The sequence below is a fragment of the Peromyscus maniculatus genome, chromosome 5 (genome assembly GCF_049852395.1).
Source record: "Peromyscus maniculatus bairdii isolate BWxNUB_F1_BW_parent chromosome 5, HU_Pman_BW_mat_3.1, whole genome shotgun sequence".
NCBI classification, from domain to species: domain Eukaryota; kingdom Metazoa; phylum Chordata; class Mammalia; order Rodentia; family Cricetidae; genus Peromyscus; species Peromyscus maniculatus.
The window spans coordinates 57,248,352-57,272,357 of NC_134856.1; the positions used below are offsets into that span (position 1 = coordinate 57,248,352).

Sequence of the window (24,006 nt, forward strand, 5' to 3'; positions counted from 1 at the left end):
TTTCAGCGAACTTGGAACTTGGGTCTTGGCGCTCTGCGCGTGCACGGTGGGGGCAGAGGCGGGTCCCGTCCGGGCCAGGCGTCTCTTGGGCTATCTATCCTCGGTCCCACCCGGCCAGCGGGCCTCCTCCCACCTTGCCTGTGGAGAGGACTGTCCTCTGGAGAGTCCCGGACGAGGAAGGAAGCGTGTGTCTAGGCCCCAACTCCTCGGTTACATCTTCCCTTGCCAATGGATGAGACAGCTCGGGCAGGGCCCTGCAGCCACAAAGTCTGTCTGTCTGTCTGTCTGTCTGTCTGTCTTCACTGGATGGAGCGAGCACCCGTGCTCTAGCAAGGAGGGACGGCCGCACAGCCAAGCCAGAGCGTACAAAACCAGAGGCACAAACATGCGCACACTCGTGCACACATCCACACCCAGACACGGAGCCCGAGCCTCGCCACACACACATAAACGGGCAAGGATGTCCAGGGCAGGTTGGAACACGGGGCTCTTTGTCGCTCAGCTCCGTGGACGTTGGGGGTAGAGGCGGGTCACGGGGCCAGAATTCTCTTCCTGCCACCTGGCCACCCGGCCACCCGGCCACGCACCCATCCAAAGCTGCCTCCATCAAGGAAGAGCCAAGGGTCTGAGCGGGCGCGACGAAGGTCGCGCGGCTGGACCGGACTGTGTGCCGGGGGTCTGATGGCCTCTCAAACCCCAGCACGGACCCCTCCGCTCTGGGGGACCTGCTTCCGCGACAGACAGAGAATTCCCGAGAATTCCCGCACCGCCGGCGCCTCAGTGGGACAGCGCCTGACCTGTGACTTCCTCTTGCCCTGGGACCACTAGGTTCCAGGTCGGGCCCATCTTGGACCCGGGTGCTCTGCTCGGCCACCGCACTACTGACTGACTCCTCTACTGGCCTGCGCCCAGGCCTTGGCCCCTCGGGTCGGGCTCGGGAAGCAACCAACTGTGGCTCTCTGGCATCCCATCCCACCGGCGACACGCGCAGCCACACCCACGGACACGTCGCAGCCCCCTAGGGCACCGCTTCACGTGGACTCACACTCATGCACGCACACACGTAGACCTCCACACACACGCTCGCCCACACGGAAACACACTCGGCATGTGTGCCCCCGCACACGCACGCACGCACGCAAGCACGCACGCGCACACACACAGACACCCACGCACGAGCCAGGGTGCCTGCAGGCACAGAGGCCCGCGTGCGTGTGCGCCCGCAGGAACACACACACACACACACACACACACACACACATACACGTGCGTGAGATACCCCCCCCCAACACACAAAACATTCAATGATGCAGGAATGAGGCTACACAGGCACACAGGATGACAATGCGGCCGACCTGAACACACACACACACACACACACACACACACACACACACACACACACGGGCCTACTCACCTATGCACGCACCCAAAGTTAACACACTCAGGGAGGCAGGAAGGCAGGCAGGCAGGCCCGTAGGCACGCCCCTGGGCACCACCACCCTATCCCGTGGGGGCTCCTAGTGGGGGAGGTGGGCGTGGTGGAGGGCTCGGGTGGGAGCCTGGTTCCTCTGGGACTGCTTCCAAGCGGTGGGCTGTGTGGAGGTGGTGGGCGGATCTGTCCCCCCACCCCATCCCCGTGCCGGGACCCGGAGTGTCCTCCTCCCAGACCCCCGCCTGTGGAGCCAGGCAGGCAGCCAGGTGCGATGGAGCCCCGGTTGTTGGAGGGCAAGGCTAGCCTGGGCTGCCTGTCAGGCGAGACCTGCCTCTCTCATGTGAATCTTAGCTTCTTCTGGGGTCCTGGGATCCCCACTCGGGTGTTTCCCCCGGTGGGTTGGCAGCGTGCCTGAGGGCTGCGATGGCCGGGCGAATTGGCAGCCTTGCGGGCGAAGGGGAGGGGGAGGGGGAGGCGGAGGGGTCCCGGGGCCCGCCCCATGGGGGCCCGCGGCCGCAAAGGGCCTGCCTTTCAAAGGCCAAAAGGGGCAAAGGCAAAAAAAGCCTACAGCACCCGGTATTCCCAGGCGGTCTCCCATCCAAGTACTAACCAGGCCCGACCCTGCTTAGCTTCCGAGATCAGACGAGATCGGGCGCGTTCAGGGTGGTATGGCCGTAGACGACGGTGCCCGGTCCGCGGAGCCTCAAGAGCCTCACCTCCGCCGCTGCCCTCAGCAGCTCACCCACCCACCCGCCGCCCCGGAGCCCGGCTCGCGCCCCACCCTGAACGCGACGGCACGCCAGCGAGGCCCTCCTCAGCCCTCTGCCCGCCTCCGTGGCCCGTGGTCCGTGGCCCGCAGCGGGGGCCCAGGGCCGGCAGTGGCCAGCGTTTCCCCGGGACCTTCTCCTCTCCCGGTCCTGCTTCATCGGCCGGCGGCACTCTCCCACCGGGCACACCCGGCGGGTCCCTGGCACCTTGGCTCGCCCGCAAGCCTGCTCCTCCCTCTCCCTGGGCCTCGGGCCGGTCCGGTGTGCACGCGCCCGCACCTCCCGCTCCCCCGCTCGGCTTTCCACGGCTGCGGGCGCTGAAGCCTCAGGACCTTCTTCCTTCCAGGGCAGGGGCTGCCTTGGCTCCGCGACTCGCCCCACCCGTTGCCAGGTAGCCAGCCCCTGGTCTTTGGGGCAGGCAGGTTGGAGCCCTCCTCTGACCTGCAGGCCATTTCTGTGCCTTTGGGGGTCCTGGTGGGGAGGTGGAGGTGGGGGGGGTGGGGAGTGGGGGTGAGGGTGGCAGGAGGGGTTCGTGGCCCTGCCCGGGCTGCGCTCTGCCACTTTCTTTCCTGGCTTCCCGGGGAGGGGAGGTGCCCAGGGAGGCGCAGGCAAGGCGGCCGGATCCTTCGGGTGGGTCATCCACCCGTCCAGACAGGGTGCTCACCCTCCTGACGGTGCTGCCCCGAGGTGGTGCCTGGACGGATGGGGTGCTCGCACCGACTGTCATCTCTCACCTTGGGGAACTGTCGGCTTCTCCTCCTCCTCCTCCTCCCCCGTTGCTCCTTCCTACTCCTCTTCCTCCTCTCCCCAGGAGACACAGACAGACACAGACAGACAGACACACACACAAACACACACACACACACACACACACACGCATGCACAAACACACACGCGCACACACACACACATGCACGCCCATTCACACACCCTTCCCTACCTCCTGGATGGACCTTGGTTCCCTCTCTGGAACTTGGAATGCCAGCTCGTGGGCTCCAGGTTCTGCCCCCACCCCCGCCCCACCCCCACGGAGAACCCGTCCATCCATTCCTCCGTGGCAGAAGCCTCCCTCCCCGGGAAGCGGCGGGGGCGGCGGGGGCGGCGGCGGCGGCGGCGGCGGCGGCGGCGGGGGCCGCGGCGGCGATGATGAGCCGCCCCGCTCAGCCCGCCCGGGAGAAGGGAGAATGTCTCGCTGGAAGGCGCGCAAGATGATCCTGCGCCCATGGGTTTCAGCGAACTTGGAACTTGGGTCTTGGCGCTCTGCGCGTGCACGGTGGGGGCAGAGGCGGGTCCCGTCCGGGCCAGGCGTCTCTTGGGCTATCTATCCTCGGTCCCACCCGGCCAGCGGGCCTCCTCCCACCTTGCCTGTGGAGAGGACTGTCCTCTGGAGAGTCCCGGACGAGGAAGGAAGCGTGTGTCTAGGCCCCAACTCCTCGGTTACATCTTCCCTTGCCAATGGATGAGACAGCTCGGGCAGGGCCCTGCAGCCACAAAGTCTGTCTGTCTGTCTGTCTGTCTGTCTGTCTTCACTGGATGGAGCGAGCACCCGTGCTCTAGCAAGGAGGGACGGCCGCACAGCCAAGCCAGAGCGTACAAAACCAGAGGCACAAACATGCGCACACTCGTGCACACATCCACACCCAGACACGGAGCCCGAGCCTCGCCACACACACATAAACGGGCAAGGATGTCCAGGGCAGGTTGGAACACGGGGCTCTTTGTCGCTCAGCTCCGTGGACGTTGGGGGTAGAGGCGGGTCACGGGGCCAGAATTCTCTTCCTGCCACCTGGCCACCCGGCCACCCGGCCACGCACCCATCCAAAGCTGCCTCCATCAAGGAAGAGCCAAGGGTCTGAGCGGGCGCGACGAAGGTCGCGCGGCTGGACCGGACTGTGTGCCGGGGGTCTGATGGCCTCTCAAACCCCAGCACGGACCCCTCCGCTCTGGGGGACCTGCTTCCGCGACAGACAGAGAATTCCCGAGAATTCCCGCACCGCCGGCGCCTCAGTGGGACAGCGCCTGACCTGTGACTTCCTCTTGCCCTGGGACCACTAGGTTCCAGGTCGGGCCCATCTTGGACCCGGGTGCTCTGCTCGGCCACCGCACTACTGACTGACTCCTCTACTGGCCTGCGCCCAGGCCTTGGCCCCTCGGGTCGGGCTCGGGAAGCAACCAACTGTGGCTCTCTGGCATCCCATCCCACCGGCGACACGCGCAGCCACACCCACGGACACGTCGCAGCCCCCTAGGGCACCGCTTCACGTGGACTCACACTCATGCACGCACACACGTAGACCTCCACACACACGCTCGCCCACACGGAAACACACTCGGCATGTGTGCCCCCGCACACGCACGCACGCACGCAAGCACGCACGCGCACACACACAGACACCCATGCACGAGCCAGGGTGCCTGCAGGCACAGAGGCCCGCGTGCGTGTGCGCCCGCAGGAACACACACACACACACACACACACACACACACACACACACATACACGTGCGTGAGATACCCCCCCCAACACACAAAACATTCAATGATGCAGGAATGAGGCTACACAGGCACACAGGATGACAATGCGGCCGACCTGAACACACACACACACACACACACACACACACACACACACACACGGGCCTACTCACCTATGCACGCACCCAAAGTTAACACACTCAGGGAGGCAGGAAGGCAGGCAGGCAGGCCCGTAGGCACGCCCCTGGGCACCACCACCCTATCCCGTGGGGGCTCCTAGTGGGGGAGGTGGGCGTGGTGGAGGGCTCGGGTGGGAGCCTGGTTCCTCTGGGACTGCTTCCAAGCGGTGGGCTGTGTGGAGGTGGTGGGCGGATCTGTCCCCCCACCCCATCCCCGTGCCGGGACCCGGAGTGTCCTCCTCCCAGACCCCCGCCTGTGGAGCCAGGCAGGCAGCCAGGTGCGATGGAGCCCCGGTTGTTGGAGGGCAAGGCTAGCCTGGGCTGCCTGTCAGGCGAGACCTGCCTCTCTCATGTGAATCTTAGCTTCTTCTGGGGTCCTGGGATCCCCACTCGGGTGTTTCCCCCGGTGGGTTGGCAGCGTGCCTGAGGGCTGCGATGGCCGGGCGAATTGGCAGCCTTGCGGGCGAAGGGGAGGGGGAGGGGGAGGCGGAGGGGTCCCGGGGCCCGCCCCATGGGGGCCCGCGGCCGCAAAGGGCCTGCCTTTCAAAGGCCAAAAGGGGCAAAGGCAAAAAAAGCCTACAGCACCCGGTATTCCCAGGCGGTCTCCCATCCAAGTACTAACCAGGCCCGACCCTGCTTAGCTTCCGAGATCAGACGAGATCGGGCGCGTTCAGGGTGGTATGGCCGTAGACGACGGTGCCCGGTCCGCGGAGCCTCAAGAGCCTCACCTCCGCCGCTGCCCTCAGCAGCTCACCCACCCACCCGCCGCCCCGGAGCCCGGCTCGCGCCCCACCCTGAACGCGACGGCACGCCAGCGAGGCCCTCCTCAGCCCTCTGCCCGCCTCCGTGGCCCGTGGTCCGTGGCCCGCAGCGGGGGCCCAGGGCCGGCAGTGGCCAGCGTTTCCCCGGGACCTTCTCCTCTCCCGGTCCTGCTTCATCGGCCGGCGGCACTCTCCCACCGGGCACACCCGGCGGGTCCCTGGCACCTTGGCTCGCCCGCAAGCCTGCTCCTCCCTCTCCCTGGGCCTCGGGCCGGTCCGGTGTGCACGCGCCCGCACCTCCCGCTCCCCCGCTCGGCTTTCCACGGCTGCGGGCGCTGAAGCCTCAGGACCTTCTTCCTTCCAGGGCAGGGGCTGCCTTGGCTCCGCGACTCGCCCCACCCGTTGCCAGGTAGCCAGCCCCTGGTCTTTGGGGCAGGCAGGTTGGAGCCCTCCTCTGACCTGCAGGCCATTTCTGTGCCTTTGGGGGTCCTGGTGGGGAGGTGGAGGTGGGGGGGGTGGGGAGTGGGGGTGAGGGTGGCAGGAGGGGTTCGTGGCCCTGCCCGGGCTGCGCTCTGCCACTTTCTTTCCTGGCTTCCCGGGGAGGGGAGGTGCCCAGGGAGGCGCAGGCAAGGCGGCCGGATCCTTCGGGTGGGTCATCCACCCGTCCAGACAGGGTGCTCACCCTCCTGACGGTGCTGCCCCGAGGTGGTGCCTGGACGGATGGGGTGCTCGCACCGACTGTCATCTCTCACCTTGGGGAACTGTCGGCTTCTCCTCCTCCTCCTCCTCCCCCGTTGCTCCTTCCTACTCCTCTTCCTCCTCTCCCCAGGAGACACAGACAGACACAGACAGACAGACACACACACAAACACACACACACACACACACACACACGCATGCACAAACACACACGCGCACACACACACACATGCACGCCCATTCACACACCCTTCCCTACCTCCTGGATGGACCTTGGTTCCCTCTCTGGAACTTGGAATGCCAGCTCGTGGGCTCCAGGTTCTGCCCCCACCCCCGCCCCACCCCCACGGAGAACCCGTCCATCCATTCCTCCGTGGCAGAAGCCTCCCTCCCCGGGAAGCGGCGGGGGCGGCGGGGGCGGCGGCGGCGGCGGCGGCGGCGGCGGCGGGGGCCGCGGCGGCGATGATGAGCCGCCCCGCTCAGCCCGCCCGGGAGAAGGGAGAATGTCTCGCTGGAAGGCGCGCAAGATGATCCTGCGCCCATGGGTTTCAGCGAACTTGGAACTTGGGTCTTGGCGCTCTGCGCGTGCACGGTGGGGGCAGAGGCGGGTCCCGTCCGGGCCAGGCGTCTCTTGGGCTATCTATCCTCGGTCCCACCCGGCCAGCGGGCCTCCTCCCACCTTGCCTGTGGAGAGGACTGTCCTCTGGAGAGTCCCGGACGAGGAAGGAAGCGTGTGTCTAGGCCCCAACTCCTCGGTTACATCTTCCCTTGCCAATGGATGAGACAGCTCGGGCAGGGCCCTGCAGCCACAAAGTCTGTCTGTCTGTCTGTCTGTCTGTCTGTCTTCACTGGATGGAGCGAGCACCCGTGCTCTAGCAAGGAGGGACGGCCGCACAGCCAAGCCAGAGCGTACAAAACCAGAGGCACAAACATGCGCACACTCGTGCACACATCCACACCCAGACACGGAGCCCGAGCCTCGCCACACACACATAAACGGGCAAGGATGTCCAGGGCAGGTTGGAACACGGGGCTCTTTGTCGCTCAGCTCCGTGGACGTTGGGGGTAGAGGCGGGTCACGGGGCCAGAATTCTCTTCCTGCCACCTGGCCACCCGGCCACCCGGCCACGCACCCATCCAAAGCTGCCTCCATCAAGGAAGAGCCAAGGGTCTGAGCGGGCGCGACGAAGGTCGCGCGGCTGGACCGGACTGTGTGCCGGGGGTCTGATGGCCTCTCAAACCCCAGCACGGACCCCTCCGCTCTGGGGGACCTGCTTCCGCGACAGACAGAGAATTCCCGAGAATTCCCGCACCGCCGGCGCCTCAGTGGGACAGCGCCTGACCTGTGACTTCCTCTTGCCCTGGGACCACTAGGTTCCAGGTCGGGCCCATCTTGGACCCGGGTGCTCTGCTCGGCCACCGCACTACTGACTGACTCCTCTACTGGCCTGCGCCCAGGCCTTGGCCCCTCGGGTCGGGCTCGGGAAGCAACCAACTGTGGCTCTCTGGCATCCCATCCCACCGGCGACACGCGCAGCCACACCCACGGACACGTCGCAGCCCCCTAGGGCACCGCTTCACGTGGACTCACACTCATGCACGCACACACGTAGACCTCCACACACACGCTCGCCCACACGGAAACACACTCGGCATGTGTGCCCCCGCACACGCACGCACGCACGCAAGCACGCACGCGCACACACACAGACACCCACGCACGAGCCAGGGTGCCTGCAGGCACAGAGGCCCGCGTGCGTGTGCGCCCGCAGGAACACACACACACACACACACACACATACACGTGCGTGAGATACCCCCCCCAACACACAAAACATTCAATGATGCAGGAATGAGGCTACACAGGCACACAGGATGACAATGCGGCCGACCTGAACACACACACACACACACACACACACACACACACACACACACGGGCCTACTCACCTATGCACGCACCCAAAGTTAACACACTCAGGGAGGCAGGAAGGCAGGCAGGCAGGCCCGTAGGCACGCCCCTGGGCACCACCACCCTATCCCGTGGGGGCTCCTAGTGGGGGAGGTGGGCGTGGTGGAGGGCTCGGGTGGGAGCCTGGTTCCTCTGGGACTGCTTCCAAGCGGTGGGCTGTGTGGAGGTGGTGGGCGGATCTGTCCCCCCACCCCATCCCCGTGCCGGGACCCGGAGTGTCCTCCTCCCAGACCCCCGCCTGTGGAGCCAGGCAGGCAGCCAGGTGCGATGGAGCCCCGGTTGTTGGAGGGCAAGGCTAGCCTGGGCTGCCTGTCAGGCGAGACCTGCCTCTCTCATGTGAATCTTAGCTTCTTCTGGGGTCCTGGGATCCCCACTCGGGTGTTTCCCCCGGTGGGTTGGCAGCGTGCCTGAGGGCTGCGATGGCCGGGCGAATTGGCAGCCTTGCGGGCGAAGGGGAGGGGGAGGGGGAGGCGGAGGGGTCCCGGGGCCCGCCCCATGGGGGCCCGCGGCCGCAAAGGGCCTGCCTTTCAAAGGCCAAAAGGGGCAAAGGCAAAAAAAGCCTACAGCACCCGGTATTCCCAGGCGGTCTCCCATCCAAGTACTAACCAGGCCCGACCCTGCTTAGCTTCCGAGATCAGACGAGATCGGGCGCGTTCAGGGTGGTATGGCCGTAGACGACGGCGCCCGGTCCGCGGAGCCTCAAGAGCCTCACCTCCGCCGCTGCCCTCAGCAGCTCACCCACCCACCCGCCGCCCCGGAGCCCGGCTCGCGCCCCACCCTGAACGCGACGGCACGCCAGCGAGGCCCTCCTCAGCCCTCTGCCCGCGTCCGTGGCCCGTGGTCCGTGGCCCGCAGCGGGGGCCCAGGGCCGGCAGTGGCCAGCGTTTCCCCGGGACCTTCTCCTCTCCCGGTCCTGCTTCATCGGCCGGCGGCACTCTCCCACCGGGCACACCCGGCGGGTCCCTGGCACCTTGGCTCGCCCGCAAGCCTGCTCCTCCCTCTCCCTGGGCCTCGGGCCGGTCCGGTGTGCACGCGCCCGCACCTCCCGCTCCCCCGCTCGGCTTTCCACGGCTGCGGGCGCTGAAGCCTCAGGACCTTCTTCCTTCCAGGGCAGGGGCTGCCTTGGCTCCGCGACTCGCCCCACCCGTTGCCAGGTAGCCAGCCCCTGGTCTTTGGGGCAGGCAGGTTGGAGCCCTCCTCTGACCTGCAGGCCATTTCTGTGCCTTTGGGGGTCCTGGTGGGGAGGTGGAGGTGGGGGGGTGGGGAGTGGGGGTGAGGGTGGCAGGAGGGGTTCGTGGCCCTGCCCGGGCTGCGCTCTGCCACTTTCTTTCCTGGCTTCCCGGGGAGGGGAGGTGCCCAGGGAGGCGCAGGCAAGGCGGCCGGATCCTTCGGGTGGGTCATCCACCCGTCCAGACAGGGTGCTCACCCTCCTGACGGTGCTGCCCCGAGGTGGTGCCTGGACGGATGGGGTGCTCGCACCGACTGTCATCTCTCACCTTGGGGAACTGTCGGCTTCTCCTCCTCCTCCTCCTCCCCCGTTGCTCCTTCCTACTCCTCTTCCTCCTCTCCCCAGGAGACACAGACAGACACAGACAGACAGACACACACACAAACACACACACACACACACACACACACGCATGCACAAACACACACGCGCACACACACACACATGCACGCCCATTCACACACCCTTCCCTACCTCCTGGATGGACCTTGGTTCCCTCTCTGGAACTTGGAATGCCAGCTCGTGGGCTCCAGGTTCTGCCCCCACCCCCGCCCCACCCCCACGGAGAACCCGTCCATCCATTCCTCCGTGGCAGAAGCCTCCCTCCCCGGGAAGCGGCGGGGGCGGCGGGGGCGGCGGCGGCGGCGGCGGCGGCGGCGGCGGGGGCCGCGGCGGCGATGATGAGCCGCCCCGCTCAGCCCGCCCGGGAGAAGGGAGAATGTCTCGCTGGAAGGCGCGCAAGATGATCCTGCGCCCATGGGTTTCAGCGAACTTGGAACTTGGGTCTTGGCGCTCTGCGCGTGCACGGTGGGGGCAGAGGCGGGTCCCGTCCGGGCCAGGCGTCTCTTGGGCTATCTATCCTCGGTCCCACCCGGCCAGCGGGCCTCCTCCCACCTTGCCTGTGGAGAGGACTGTCCTCTGGAGAGTCCCGGACGAGGAAGGAAGCGTGTGTCTAGGCCCCAACTCCTCGGTTACATCTTCCCTTGCCAATGGATGAGACAGCTCGGGCAGGGCCCTGCAGCCACAAAGTCTGTCTGTCTGTCTGTCTGTCTGTCTGTCTTCACTGGATGGAGCGAGCACCCGTGCTCTAGCAAGGAGGGACGGCCGCACAGCCAAGCCAGAGCGTACAAAACCAGAGGCACAAACATGCGCACACTCGTGCACACATCCACACCCAGACACGGAGCCCGAGCCTCGCCACACACACATAAACGGGCAAGGATGTCCAGGGCAGGTTGGAACACGGGGCTCTTTGTCGCTCAGCTCCGTGGACGTTGGGGGTAGAGGCGGGTCACGGGGCCAGAATTCTCTTCCTGCCACCTGGCCACCCGGCCACCCGGCCACGCACCCATCCAAAGCTGCCTCCATCAAGGAAGAGCCAAGGGTCTGAGCGGGCGCGACGAAGGTCGCGCGGCTGGACCGGACTGTGTGCCGGGGGTCTGATGGCCTCTCAAACCCCAGCACGGACCCCTCCGCTCTGGGGGACCTGCTTCCGCGACAGACAGAGAATTCCCGAGAATTCCCGCACCGCCGGCGCCTCAGTGGGACAGCGCCTGACCTGTGACTTCCTCTTGCCCTGGGACCACTAGGTTCCAGGTCGGGCCCATCTTGGACCCGGGTGCTCTGCTCGGCCACCGCACTACTGACTGACTCCTCTACTGGCCTGCGCCCAGGCCTTGGCCCCTCGGGTCGGGCTCGGGAAGCAACCAACTGTGGCTCTCTGGCATCCCATCCCACCGGCGACACGCGCAGCCACACCCACGGACACGTCGCAGCCCCCTAGGGCACCGCTTCACGTGGACTCACACTCATGCACGCACACACGTAGACCTCCACACACACGCTCGCCCACACGGAAACACACTCGGCATGTGTGCCCCCGCACACGCACGCACGCACGCAAGCACGCACGCGCACACACACAGACACCCACGCACGAGCCAGGGTGCCTGCAGGCACAGAGGCCCGCGTGCGTGTGCGCCCGCAGGAACACACACACACACACACACACACATACACGTGCGTGAGATACCCCCCCCCAACACACAAAACATTCAATGATGCAGGAATGAGGCTACACAGGCACACAGGATGACAATGCGGCCGACCTGAACACACACACACACACACACACACACACACACACACACACACACACACGGGCCTACTCACCTATGCACGCACCCAAAGTTAACACACTCAGGGAGGCAGGAAGGCAGGCAGGCAGGCCCGTAGGCACGCCCCTGGGCACCACCACCCTATCCCGTGGGGGCTCCTAGTGGGGGAGGTGGGCGTGGTGGAGGGCTCGGGTGGGAGCCTGGTTCCTCTGGGACTGCTTCCAAGCGGTGGGCTGTGTGGAGGTGGTGGGCGGATCTGTCCCCCCACCCCATCCCCGTGCCGGGACCCGGAGTGTCCTCCTCCCAGACCCCCGCCTGTGGAGCCAGGCAGGCAGCCAGGTGCGATGGAGCCCCGGTTGTTGGAGGGCAAGGCTAGCCTGGGCTGCCTGTCAGGCGAGACCTGCCTCTCTCATGTGAATCTTAGCTTCTTCTGGGGTCCTGGGATCCCCACTCGGGTGTTTCCCCCGGTGGGTTGGCAGCGTGCCTGAGGGCTGCGATGGCCGGGCGAATTGGCAGCCTTGCGGGCGAAGGGGAGGGGGAGGGGGAGGCGGAGGGGTCCCGGGGCCCGCCCCATGGGGGCCCGCGGCCGCAAAGGGCCTGCCTTTCAAAGGCCAAAAGGGGCAAAGGCAAAAAAAGCCTACAGCACCCGGTATTCCCAGGCGGTCTCCCATCCAAGTACTAACCAGGCCCGACCCTGCTTAGCTTCCGAGATCAGACGAGATCGGGCGCGTTCAGGGTGGTATGGCCGTAGACGACGGCGCCCGGTCCGCGGAGCCTCAAGAGCCTCACCTCCGCCGCTGCCCTCAGCAGCTCACCCACCCACCCGCCGCCCCGGAGCCCGGCTCGCGCCCCACCCTGAACGCGACGGCACGCCAGCGAGGCCCTCCTCAGCCCTCTGCCCGCGTCCGTGGCCCGTGGTCCGTGGCCCGCAGCGGGGGCCCAGGGCCGGCAGTGGCCAGCGTTTCCCCGGGACCTTCTCCTCTCCCGGTCCTGCTTCATCGGCCGGCGGCACTCTCCCACCGGGCACACCCGGCGGGCCCCTGGCACCTTGGCTCGCCCGCAAGCCTGCTCCTCCCTCTCCCTGGGCCTCGGGCCGGTCCGGTGTGCACGCGCCCGCACCTCCCGCTCCCCCGCTCGGCTTTCCACGGCTGCGGGCGCTGAAGCCTCAGGACCTTCTTCCTTCCAGGGCAGGGGCTGCCTTGGCTCCGCGACTCGCCCCACCCGTTGCCAGGTAGCCAGCCCCTGGTCTTTGGGGCAGGCAGGTTGGAGCCCTCCTCTGACCTGCAGGCCATTTCTGTGCCTTTGGGGGTCCTGGTGGGGAGGTGGAGGTGGGGGGGTGGGGAGTGGGGGTGAGGGTGGCAGGAGGGGTTCGTGGCCCTGCCCGGGCTGCGCTCTGCCACTTTCTTTCCTGGCTTCCCGGGGAGGGGAGGTGCCCAGGGAGGCGCAGGCAAGGCGGCCGGATCCTTCGGGTGGGTCATCCACCCGTCCAGACAGGGTGCTCACCCTCCTGACGGTGCTGCCCCGAGGTGGTGCCTGGACGGATGGGGTGCTCGCACCGACTGTCATCTCTCACCTTGGGGAACTGTCGGCTTCTCCTCCTCCTCCTCCTCCCCCGTTGCTCCTTCCTACTCCTCTTCCTCCTCTCCCCAGGAGACACAGACAGACACAGACAGACAGACACACACACAAACACACACACACACACACACACACGCATGCACAAACACACACGCGCACACACACACACATGCACGCCCATTCACACACCCTTCCCTACCTCCTGGATGGACCTTGGTTCCCTCTCTGGAACTTGGAATGCCAGCTCGTGGGCTCCAGGTTCTGCCCCCACCCCCGCCCCACCCCCACGGAGAACCCGTCCATCCATTCCTCCGTGGCAGAAGCCTCCCTCCCCGGGAAGCGGCGGGGGCGGCGGGGGCGGCGGCGGCGGCGGCGGCGGCGGCGGCGGGGGCCGCGGCGGCGATGATGAGCCGCCCCGCTCAGCCCGCCCGGGAGAAGGGAGAATGTCTCGCTGGAAGGCGCGCAAGATGATCCTGCGCCCATGGGTTTCAGCGAACTTGGAACTTGGGTCTTGGCGCTCTGCGCGTGCACGGTGGGGGCAGAGGCGGGTCCCGTCCGGGCCAGGCGTCTCTTGGGCTATCTATCCTCGGTCCCACCCGGCCAGCGGGCCTCCTCCCACCTTGCCTGTGGAGAGGACTGTCCTCTGGAGAGTCCCGGACGAGGAAGGAAGCGTGTGTCTAGGCCCCAACTCCTCGGTTACATCTTCCCTTGCCAATGGATGAGACAGCTCGGGCAGGGCCCTGCAGCCACAAAGTCTGTCTGTCTGTCTGTCTGTCTGTCTGTCTTCACTGGATGGAGCGAGCACCCGTGCTCTAGCAAGGAGGGACGGCCGCACAGCCAAGCCAGAGCGTACAAAACCAGAGGCACAAACATGCGCACACTCGTGCACACATCCACACCCAGACACGGAGCCCGAGCCTCGCCACACACACATAAACGGGCAAGGATGTCCAGGGCAGGTTGGAACACGGGGCTCTTTGTCGCTCAGCTCCGTGGACGTTGGGGGTAGAGGCGGGTCACGGGGCCAGAATTCTCTTCCTGCCACCTGGCCACCCGGCCACCCGGCCACGCACCCATCCAAAGCTGCCTCCATCAAGGAAGAGCCAAGGGTCTGAGCGGGCGCGACGAAGGTCGCGCGGCTGGACCGGACTGTGTGCCGGGGGTCTGATGGCCTCTCAAACCCCAGCACGGACCCCTCCGCTCTGGGGGACCTGCTTCCGCGACAGACAGAGAATTCCCGAGAATTCCCGCACCGCCGGCGCCTCAGTGGGACAGCGCCTGACCTGTGACTTCCTCTTGCCCTGGGACCACTAGGTTCCAGGTCGGGCCCATCTTGGACCCGGGTGCTCTGCTCGGCCACCGCACTACTGACTGACTCCTCTACTGGCCTGCGCCCAGGCCTTGGCCCCTCGGGTCGGGCTCGGGAAGCAACCAACTGTGGCTCTCTGGCATCCCATCCCACCGGCGACACGCGCAGCCACACCCACGGACACGTCGCAGCCCCCTAGGGCACCGCTTCACGTGGACTCACACTCATGCACGCACACACGTAGACCTCCACACACACGCTCGCCCACACGGAAACACACTCGGCATGTGTGCCCCCGCACACGCACGCACGCACGCAAGCACGCACGCGCACACACACAGACACCCACGCACGAGCCAGGGTGCCTGCAGGCACAGAGGCCCGCGTGCGTGTGCGCCCGCAGGAACACACACACACACACACACACACATACACGTGCGTGAGATACCCCCCCCCCAACACACAAAACATTCAATGATGCAGGAATGAGGCTACACAGGCACACAGGATGACAATGCGGCCGACCTGAACACACACACACACACACACACACACACACACACACACACACACACACGGGCCTACTCACCTATGCACGCACCCAAAGTTAACACACTCAGGGAGGCAGGAAGGCAGGCAGGCAGGCCCGTAGGCACGCCCCTGGGCACCACCACCCTATCCCGTGGGGGCTCCTAGTGGGGGAGGTGGGCGTGGTGGAGGGCTCGGGTGGGAGCCTGGTTCCTCTGGGACTGCTTCCAAGCGGTGGGCTGTGTGGAGGTGGTGGGCGGATCTGTCCCCCCACCCCATCCCCGTGCCGGGACCCGGAGTGTCCTCCTCCCAGACCCCCGCCTGTGGAGCCAGGCAGGCAGCCAGGTGCGATGGAGCCCCGGTTGTTGGAGGGCAAGGCTAGCCTGGGCTGCCTGTCAGGCGAGACCTGCCTCTCTCATGTGAATCTTAGCTTCTTCTGGGGTCCTGGGATCCCCACTCGGGTGTTTCCCCCGGTGGGTTGGCAGCGTGCCTGAGGGCTGCGATGGCCGGGCGAATTGGCAGCCTTGCGGGCGAAGGGGAGGGGGAGGGGGAGGCGGAGGGGTCCCGGGGCCCGCCCCATGGGGGCCCGCGGCCGCAAAGGGCCTGCCTTTCAAAGGCCAAAAGGGGCAAAGGCAAAAAAAGCCTACAGCACCCGGTATTCCCAGGCGGTCTCCCATCCAAGTACTAACCAGGCCCGACCCTGCTTAGCTTCCGAGATCAGACGAGATCGGGCGCGTTCAGGGTGGTATGGCCGTAGACGACGGCGCCCGGTCCGCGGAGCCTCAAGAGCCTCACCTCCGCCGCTGCCCTCAGCAGCTCACCCACCCACCCGCCGCCCCGGAGCCCGGCTCGCGCCCCACCCTGAACGCGACGGCACGCCAGCGAGGCCCTCCTCAGCCCTCTGCCCGCGTCCGTGGCCCGTGGTCCGTGGCCCGCAGCGGGGGCCCAGGGCCGGCAGTGGCCAGCGTTTCCCCGGGACCTTCTCCTCTCCCGGTCCTGCTTCATCGGCCGGCGGCACTCTCCCACCGGGCACACCCGGCGGGCCCCTGGCACCTTGGCTCGCCCGCAAGCCTGCTCCTCCCTCTCCCTGGGCCTCGGGCCGGTCCGGTGTGCACGCGCCCGCACCTCCCGCTCCCCCGCTCGGCTTTCCACGGCTGCGGGCGCTGAAGCCTCAGGACCTTCTTCCTTCCAGGGCAGGGGCTGCCTTGGCTCCGCGACTCGCCCCACCCGTTGCCAGGTAGCCAGCCCCTGGTCTTTGGGGCAGGCAGGTTGGAGCCCTCCTCTGACCTGCAGGCCATTTCTGTGCCTTTGGGGGTCCTGGTGGGGAGGTGGAGGTGGGGGGGTGGGGAGTGGGGGTGAGGGTGGCAGGAGGGGTTCGTGGCCCTGCCCGGGCTGCGCTCTGCCACTTTCTTTCCTGGCTTCCCGGGGAGGGGAGGTGCCCAGGGAGGCGCAGGCAAGGCGGCCGGATCCTTCGGGTGGGTCATCCACCGGTCCAGACAGGGTGCTCACCCTCCTGACGGTGCTGCCCCGAGGTGGTGCCTGGACGGATGGGGTGCTCGCACCGACTGTCATCTCTCACCTTGGGGAACTGTCGGCTTCTCCTCCTCCTCCTCCTCCTCCCCCGTTGCTCCTTCCTACTCCTCTTCCTCCTCTCCCCAGGAGACACAGACAGACACAGACAGACAGTCACACACACAAACACACACACACACACACACACACACACGCATGCACAAACACACACGCGCACACACACACACATGCACGCCCATTCACACACCCTTCCCTACCTCCTGGATGGACCTTGGTTCCCTCTCTGGAACTTGGAATGCCAGCTCGTGGGCTCCAGGTTCTGCCCCCACCCCCGCCCCACCCCCACGGAGAACCCGTCCATCCATTCCTCCGTGGCAGAAGCCTCCCTCCCCGGGAAGCGGCGGGGGCGGCGGGGGCGGCGGCGGCGGCGGGGGCGGCGGCGGAGGCGATGATGATGAGCCGCCCCGCTCAGCCCGCCCGCCCGGGAGAAGGGAGAATGTCTCGCTGGAAGGCGAGCAAGATGATCCTGCGCCCATGGGTCCCAGCGAACTTGGAACTTGGGTCTTGGCGCTCTGCGCGTGCACGGTGGGGGCAGAGGCGGGTCCCGTCCGGGCCAGGCGTCTCTTGGGCTATCTATCCTCGGTCCCACCCGGCCAGCGGGCCTCCTCCCACCTTGCCTGTGGAGAGTACTGTCCTCTGGAGAGTCCCGGACGAGGAAGGAAGCGTGTGTCTAGGCCCCGACTCCTCGGTTACATCTTCCCTTGCCAATGGATGAGACAGCTCGGGCAGGGCCCTGCAGCCACAAAGTCTGTCTGTCTGTCTGTCTGTCTGTCTTCACTGGATGGAGCGAGCACCCGTGCTCTAGCAAGGAGGGACGGCCGCACAGCCAAGCCAGAGCGTACAAAACCAGAGGCACAAACATGCGCACACTCGTGCACACATCCACACCCAGACACGGAGCCCGAGCCTCGCCACACACACATAAACGGGCAAGGATGTCCAGGGCAGGTTGGAACACGGGGCTCTTTGGCGCTCAGCTCCGTGGACGTTGGGGGTAGAGGCGGGTCACGGGGCCAGAATTCTCTTCCTGCCACCTGGCCACCCGGCCACCCGGCCACGCACCCATCCAAAGCTGCCTCCATCAAGGAAGAGCCAAGGGTCTGAGCGGGCGCGACGAAGGTCGCGCGGCTGGACCGGACTGTGTGCCGGGGGTCTGATGGCCTCTCAAACCCCAGCACGGACCCCTCCGCTCTGGGGGACCTGCTTCCGCGACAGACAGAGAATTCCCGAGAATTCCCGCACCGCCGGCGCCTCAGTGGGACAGCGCCTGACCTGTGACTTCCTCTTGCCCTGGGACCACTAGGTTCCAGGTCGGGCCCATCTTGGACCCGGGTGCTCTGCTCGGCCACCGCACTACTGACTGACTCCTCTACTGGCCTGCGCCCAGGCCTTGGCCCCTCGGGTCGGGCTCGGGAAGCAACCAACTGTGGCTCTCTGGCATCCCATCCCACCGGCGACACGCGCAGCCACACCCACGGACACGTCGCAGCCCCCTAGGGCACCGCTTCACGTGGACTCACACTCATGCACGCACACACGTAGACCTCCACACACACGCTCGCCCACACGGAAACACACTCGGCATGTGTGCCCCCGCACACGCACGCACGCACGCAAGCACGCACGCGCACACACACAGACACCCACGCACGAGCCAGGGTGCCTGCAGGCACAGAGGCCCGCGTGCGTGTGCGCCCGCAGGAACACACACACACACACACACACACACACACACACATACACGTGCGTGAGATACCCCCCCCAACACACAAAACATTCAATGATGCAGGAATGAGGCTACACAGGCACACAGGATGACAATGCGGCCGACCTGAACACACACACACACACACACACACACACACACGGGCCTACTCACCTATGCACGCACCCAAAGTTAACACACTCAGGGAGGCAGGAAGGCAGGCAGGCAGGCCCGTAGGCACGCCCCTGGGCACCACCACCCTATCCCGTGGGGGCTCCTAGTGGGGGAGGTGGGCGTGGTGGAGGGCTCGGGTGGGAGCCTGGTTCCTCTGGGACTGCTTCCAAGCGGTGGGCTGTGTGGAGGTGGTGGGCGGATCTGTCCCCCCACCCCATCCCCGTGCCGGGACCCGGAGTGTCCTCCTCCCAGACCCCCGCCTGTGGAGCCAGGCAGGCAGCCAGGTGCGATGGAGCCCCGGTTGTTGGAGGGCAAGGCTAGCCTGGGCTGCCTGTCAGGCGAGACCTGCCTCTCTCATGTGAATCTTAGCTTCTTCTGGGGTCCTGGGATCCCCACTCGGGTGTTTCCCCCGGTGGGTTGGCAGCGTGCCTGAGGGCTGCGATGGCCGGGCGAATTGGCAGCCTTGCGGGCGAAGGGGAGGGGGAGGGGGAGGCGGAGGGGTCCCGGGGCCCGCCCCATGGGGGCCCGCGGCCGCAAAGGGCCTGCCTTTCAAAGGCCAAAAGGGGCAAAGGCAAAAAAAGCCTACAGCACCCGGTATTCCCAGGCGGTCTCCCATCCAAGTACTAACCAGGCCCGACCCTGCTTAGCTTCCGAGATCAGACGAGATCGGGCGCGTTCAGGGTGGTATGGCCGTAGACGACGGCGCCCGGTCCGCGGAGCCTCAAGAGCCTCACCTCCGCCGCTGCCCTCAGCAGCTCACCCACCCACCCGCCGCCCCGGAGCCCGGCTCGCGCCCCACCCTGAACGCGACGGCACGCCAGCGAGGCCCTCCTCAGCCCTCTGCCCGCGTCCGTGGCCCGTGGTCCGTGGCCCGCAGCGGGGGCCCAGGGCCGGCAGTGGCCAGCGTTTCCCCGGGACCTTCTCCTCTCCCGGTCCTGCTTCATCGGCCGGCGGCACTCTCCCACCGGGCACACCCGGCGGGTCCCTGGCACCTTGGCTCGCCCGCAAGCCTGCTCCTCCCTCTCCCTGGGCCTCGGGCCGGTCCGGTGTGCACGCGCCCGCACCTCCCGCTCCCCCGCTCGGCTTTCCACGGCTGCGGGCGCTGAAGCCTCAGGACCTTCTTCCTTCCAGGGCAGGGGCTGCCTTGGCTCCGCGACTCGCCCCACCCGTTGCCAGGTAGCCAGCCCCTGGTCTTTGGGGCAGGCAGGTTGGAGCCCTCCTCTGACCTGCAGGCCATTTCTGTGCCTTTGGGGGTCCTGGTGGGGAGGTGGAGGTGGGGGGGTGGGGAGTGGGGGTGAGGGTGGCAGGAGGGGTTCGTGGCCCTGCCCGGGCTGCGCTCTGCCACTTTCTTTCCTGGCTTCCCGGGGAGGGGAGGTGCCCAGGGAGGCGCAGGCAAGGCGGCCGGATCCTTCGGGTGGGTCATCCACCCGTCCAGACAGGGTGCTCACCCTCCTGACGGTGCTGCCCCGAGGTGGTGCCTGGACGGATGGGGTGCTCGCACCGACTGTCATCTCTCACCTTGGGGAACTGTCGGCTTCTCCTCCTCCTCCTCCTCCCCCGTTGCTCCTTCCTACTCCTCTTCCTCCTCTCCCCAGGAGACACAGACAGACACAGACAGACAGACACACACACAAACACACACACACACACACACGCATGCACAAACACACACGCACACACACACACATGCACGCCCATTCACACACCCTTCCCTACCTCCTGGATGGACCTTGGTTCCCTCTCTGGAACTTGGAATGCCAGCTCGTGGGCTCCAGGTTCTGCCCCCACCCCCGCCCCACCCCCACGGAGAACCCGTCCATCCATTCCTCCGTGGCAGAAGCCTCCCTCCCCGGGAAGCGGCGGGGGCGGCGGGGGCGGCGGCGGCGGCGGCGGCGGCGGCGGGGGCCGCGGCGGCGATGATGAGCCGCCCCGCTCAGCCCGCCCGGGAGAAGGGAGAATGTCTCGCTGGAAGGCGCGCAAGATGATCCTGCGCCCATGGGTTTCAGCGAACTTGGAACTTGGGTCTTGGCGCTCTGCGCGTGCACGGTGGGGGCAGAGGCGGGTCCCGTCCGGGCCAGGCGTCTCTTGGGCTATCTATCCTCGGTCCCACCCGGCCAGCGGGCCTCCTCCCACCTTGCCTGTGGAGAGGACTGTCCTCTGGAGAGTCCCGGACGAGGAAGGAAGCGTGTGTCTAGGCCCCAACTCCTCGGTTACATCTTCCCTTGCCAATGGATGAGACAGCTCGGGCAGGGCCCTGCAGCCACAAAGTCTGTCTGTCTGTCTGTCTGTCTGTCTGTCTTCACTGGATGGAGCGAGCACCCGTGCTCTAGCAAGGAGGGACGGCCGCACAGCCAAGCCAGAGCGTACAAAACCAGAGGCACAAACATGCGCACACTCGTGCACACATCCACACCCAGACACGGAGCCCGAGCCTCGCCACACACACATAAACGGGCAAGGATGTCCAGGGCAGGTTGGAACACGGGGCTCTTTGTCGCTCAGCTCCGTGGACGTTGGGGGTAGAGGCGGGTCACGGGGCCAGAATTCTCTTCCTGCCACCTGGCCACCCGGCCACCCGGCCACGCACCCATCCAAAGCTGCCTCCATCAAGGAAGAGCCAAGGGTCTGAGCGGGCGCGACGAAGGTCGCGCGGCTGGACCGGACTGTGTGCCGGGGGTCTGATGGCCTCTCAAACCCCAGCACGGACCCCTCCGCTCTGGGGGACCTGCTTCCGCGACAGACAGAGAATTCCCGAGAATTCCCGCACCGCCGGCGCCTCAGTGGGACAGCGCCTGACCTGTGACTTCCTCTTGCCCTGGGACCACTAGGTTCCAGGTCGGGCCCATCTTGGACCCGGGTGCTCTGCTCGGCCACCGCACTACTGACTGACTCCTCTACTGGCCTGCGCCCAGGCCTTGGCCCCTCGGGTCGGGCTCGGGAAGCAACCAACTGTGGCTCTCTGGCATCCCATCCCACCGGCGACACGCGCAGCCACACCCACGGACACGTCGCAGCCCCCTAGGGCACCGCTTCACGTGGACTCACACTCATGCACGCACACACGTAGACCTCCACACACACGCTCGCCCACACGGAAACACACTCGGCATGTGTGCCCCCGCACACGCACGCACGCACGCAAGCACGCACGCGCACACACACAGACACCCACGCACGAGCCAGGGTGCCTGCAGGCACAGAGGCCCGCGTGCGTGTGCGCCCGCAGGAACACACACACACACACACACACACACACACACATACACGTGCGTGAGATACCCCCCCCCCAACACACAAAACATTCAATGATGCAGGAATGAGGCTACACAGGCACACAGGATGACAATGCGGCCGACCTGAACACACACACACACACACACACACACACACACACACACACACACACACGGGCCTACTCACCTATGCACGCACCCAAAGTTAACACACTCAGGGAGGCAGGAAGGCAGGCAGGCAGGCCCGTAGGCACGCCCCTGGGCACCACCACCCTATCCCGTGGGGGCTCCTAGTGGGGGAGGTGGGCGTGGTGGAGGGCTCGGGTGGGAGCCTGGTTCCTCTGGGACTGCTTCCAAGCGGTGGGCTGTGTGGAGGTGGTGGGCGGATCTGTCCCCCCACCCCATCCCCGTGCCGGGACCCGGAGTGTCCTCCTCCCAGACCCCCGCCTGTGGAGCCAGGCAGGCAGCCAGGTGCGATGGAGCCCCGGTTGTTGGAGGGCAAGGCTAGCCTGGGCTGCCTGTCAGGCGAGACCTGCCTCTCTCATGTGAATCTTAGCTTCTTCTGGGGTCCTGGGATCCCCACTCGGGTGTTTCCCCCGGTGGGTTGGCAGCGTGCCTGAGGGCTGCGATGGCCGGGCGAATTGGCAGCCTTGCGGGCGAAGGGGAGGGGGAGGGGGAGGCGGAGGGGTCCCGGGGCCCGCCCCATGGGGGCCCGCGGCCGCAAAGGGCCTGCCTTTCAAAGGCCAAAAGGGGCAAAGGCAAAAAAAGCCTACAGCACCCGGTATTCCCAGGCGGTCTCCCATCCAAGTACTAACCAGGCCCGACCCTGCTTAGCTTCCGAGATCAGACGAGATCGGGCGCGTTCAGGGTGGTATGGCCGTAGACGACGGCGCCCGGTCCGCGGAGCCTCAAGAGCCTCACCTCCGCCGCTGCCCTCAGCAGCTCACCCACCCACCCGCCGCCCCGGAGCCCGGCTCGCGCCCCACCCTGAACGCGACGGCACGCCAGCGAGGCCCTCCTCAGCCCTCTGCCCGCGTCCGTGGCCCGTGGTCCGTGGCCCGCAGCGGGGGCCCAGGGCCGGCAGTGGCCAGCGTTTCCCCGGGACCTTCTCCTCTCCCGGTCCTGCTTCATCGGCCGGCGGCACTCTCCCACCGGGCACACCCGGCGGGCCCCTGGCACCTTGGCTCGCCCGCAAGCCTGCTCCTCCCTCTCCCTGGGCCTCGGGCCGGTCCGGTGTGCACGCGCCCGCACCTCCCGCTCCCCCGCTCGGCTTTCCACGGCTGCGGGCGCTGAAGCCTCAGGACCTTCTTCCTTCCAGGGCAGGGGCTGCCTTGGCTCCGCGACTCGCCCCACCCGTTGCCAGGTAGCCAGCCCCTGGTCTTTGGGGCAGGCAGGTTGGAGCCCTCCTCTGACCTGCAGGCCATTTCTGTGCCTTTGGGGGTCCTGGTGGGGAGGTGGAGGTGGGGGGGTGGGGAGTGGGGGTGAGGGTGGCAGGAGGGGTTCGTGGCCCTGCCCGGGCTGCGCTCTGCCACTTTCTTTCCTGGCTTCCCGGGGAGGGGAGGTGCCCAGGGAGGCGCAGGCAAGGCGGCCGGATCCTTCGGGTGGGTCATCCACCGGTCCAGACAGGGTGCTCACCCTCCTGACGGTGCTGCCCCGAGGTGGTGCCTGGACGGATGGGGTGCTCGCACCGACTGTCATCTCTCACCTTGGGGAACTGTCGGCTTCTCCTCCTCCTCCTCCTCCTCCCCCGTTGCTCCTTCCTACTCCTCTTCCTCCTCTCCCCAGGAGACACAGACAGACACAGACAGACAGTCACACACACAAACACACACACACACACACACACACACACGCATGCACAAACACACACGCGCACACACACACACATGCACGCCCATTCACACACCCTTCCCTACCTCCTGGATGGACCTTGGTTCCCTCTCTGGAACTTGGAATGCCAGCTCGTGGGCTCCAGGTTCTGCCCCCACCCCCGCCCCACCCCCACGGAGAACCCGTCCATCCATTCCTCCGTGGCAGAAGCCTCCCTCCCCGGGAAGCGGCGGGGGCGGCGGGGGCGGCGGCGGCGGCGGGGGCGGCGGCGGAGGCGATGATGATGAGCCGCCCCGCTCAGCCCGCCCGCCCGGGAGAAGGGAGAATGTCTCGCTGGAAGGCGAGCAAGATGATCCTGCGCCCATGGGTCCCAGCGAACTTGGAACTTGGGTCTTGGCGCTCTGCGCGTGCACGGTGGGGGCAG

General features: G+C 66.8%; 7 non-coding genes across 7 annotated transcripts; all 7 read right to left on the reverse strand.

The window, feature by feature from the left end:
• Positions 1–1,996: 1,996 nt before the first annotated feature.
• Positions 1,997–2,115, reverse strand: LOC143273641 (5S ribosomal RNA). Its single transcript, XR_013051824.1, has one exon. It is a non-coding gene; the product is annotated as a 5S ribosomal RNA (ribosomal RNA).
• A 3,313-nt stretch (positions 2,116–5,428) lies between these two features.
• LOC143273643 (5S ribosomal RNA) lies at positions 5,429–5,547 on the reverse strand. Its single transcript, XR_013051826.1, has one exon. It is a non-coding gene; the product is annotated as a 5S ribosomal RNA (ribosomal RNA).
• Positions 5,548–8,844: 3,297 nt separating this feature from the next.
• On the reverse strand, positions 8,845–8,963 carry LOC143273644 (5S ribosomal RNA). Its single transcript, XR_013051827.1, has one exon. It is a non-coding gene; the product is annotated as a 5S ribosomal RNA (ribosomal RNA).
• Positions 8,964–12,266: 3,303 nt separating this feature from the next.
• LOC143273647 (5S ribosomal RNA) lies at positions 12,267–12,385 on the reverse strand. Its single transcript, XR_013051829.1, has one exon. It is a non-coding gene; the product is annotated as a 5S ribosomal RNA (ribosomal RNA).
• A 3,302-nt stretch (positions 12,386–15,687) lies between these two features.
• On the reverse strand, positions 15,688–15,806 carry LOC143273649 (5S ribosomal RNA). Its single transcript, XR_013051831.1, has one exon. It is a non-coding gene; the product is annotated as a 5S ribosomal RNA (ribosomal RNA).
• Positions 15,807–19,098: 3,292 nt separating this feature from the next.
• LOC143273657 (5S ribosomal RNA) lies at positions 19,099–19,217 on the reverse strand. Its single transcript, XR_013051839.1, has one exon. It is a non-coding gene; the product is annotated as a 5S ribosomal RNA (ribosomal RNA).
• Positions 19,218–22,518: 3,301 nt separating this feature from the next.
• On the reverse strand, positions 22,519–22,637 carry LOC143273664 (5S ribosomal RNA). Its single transcript, XR_013051846.1, has one exon. It is a non-coding gene; the product is annotated as a 5S ribosomal RNA (ribosomal RNA).
• Positions 22,638–24,006: the final 1,369 nt, after the last annotated feature.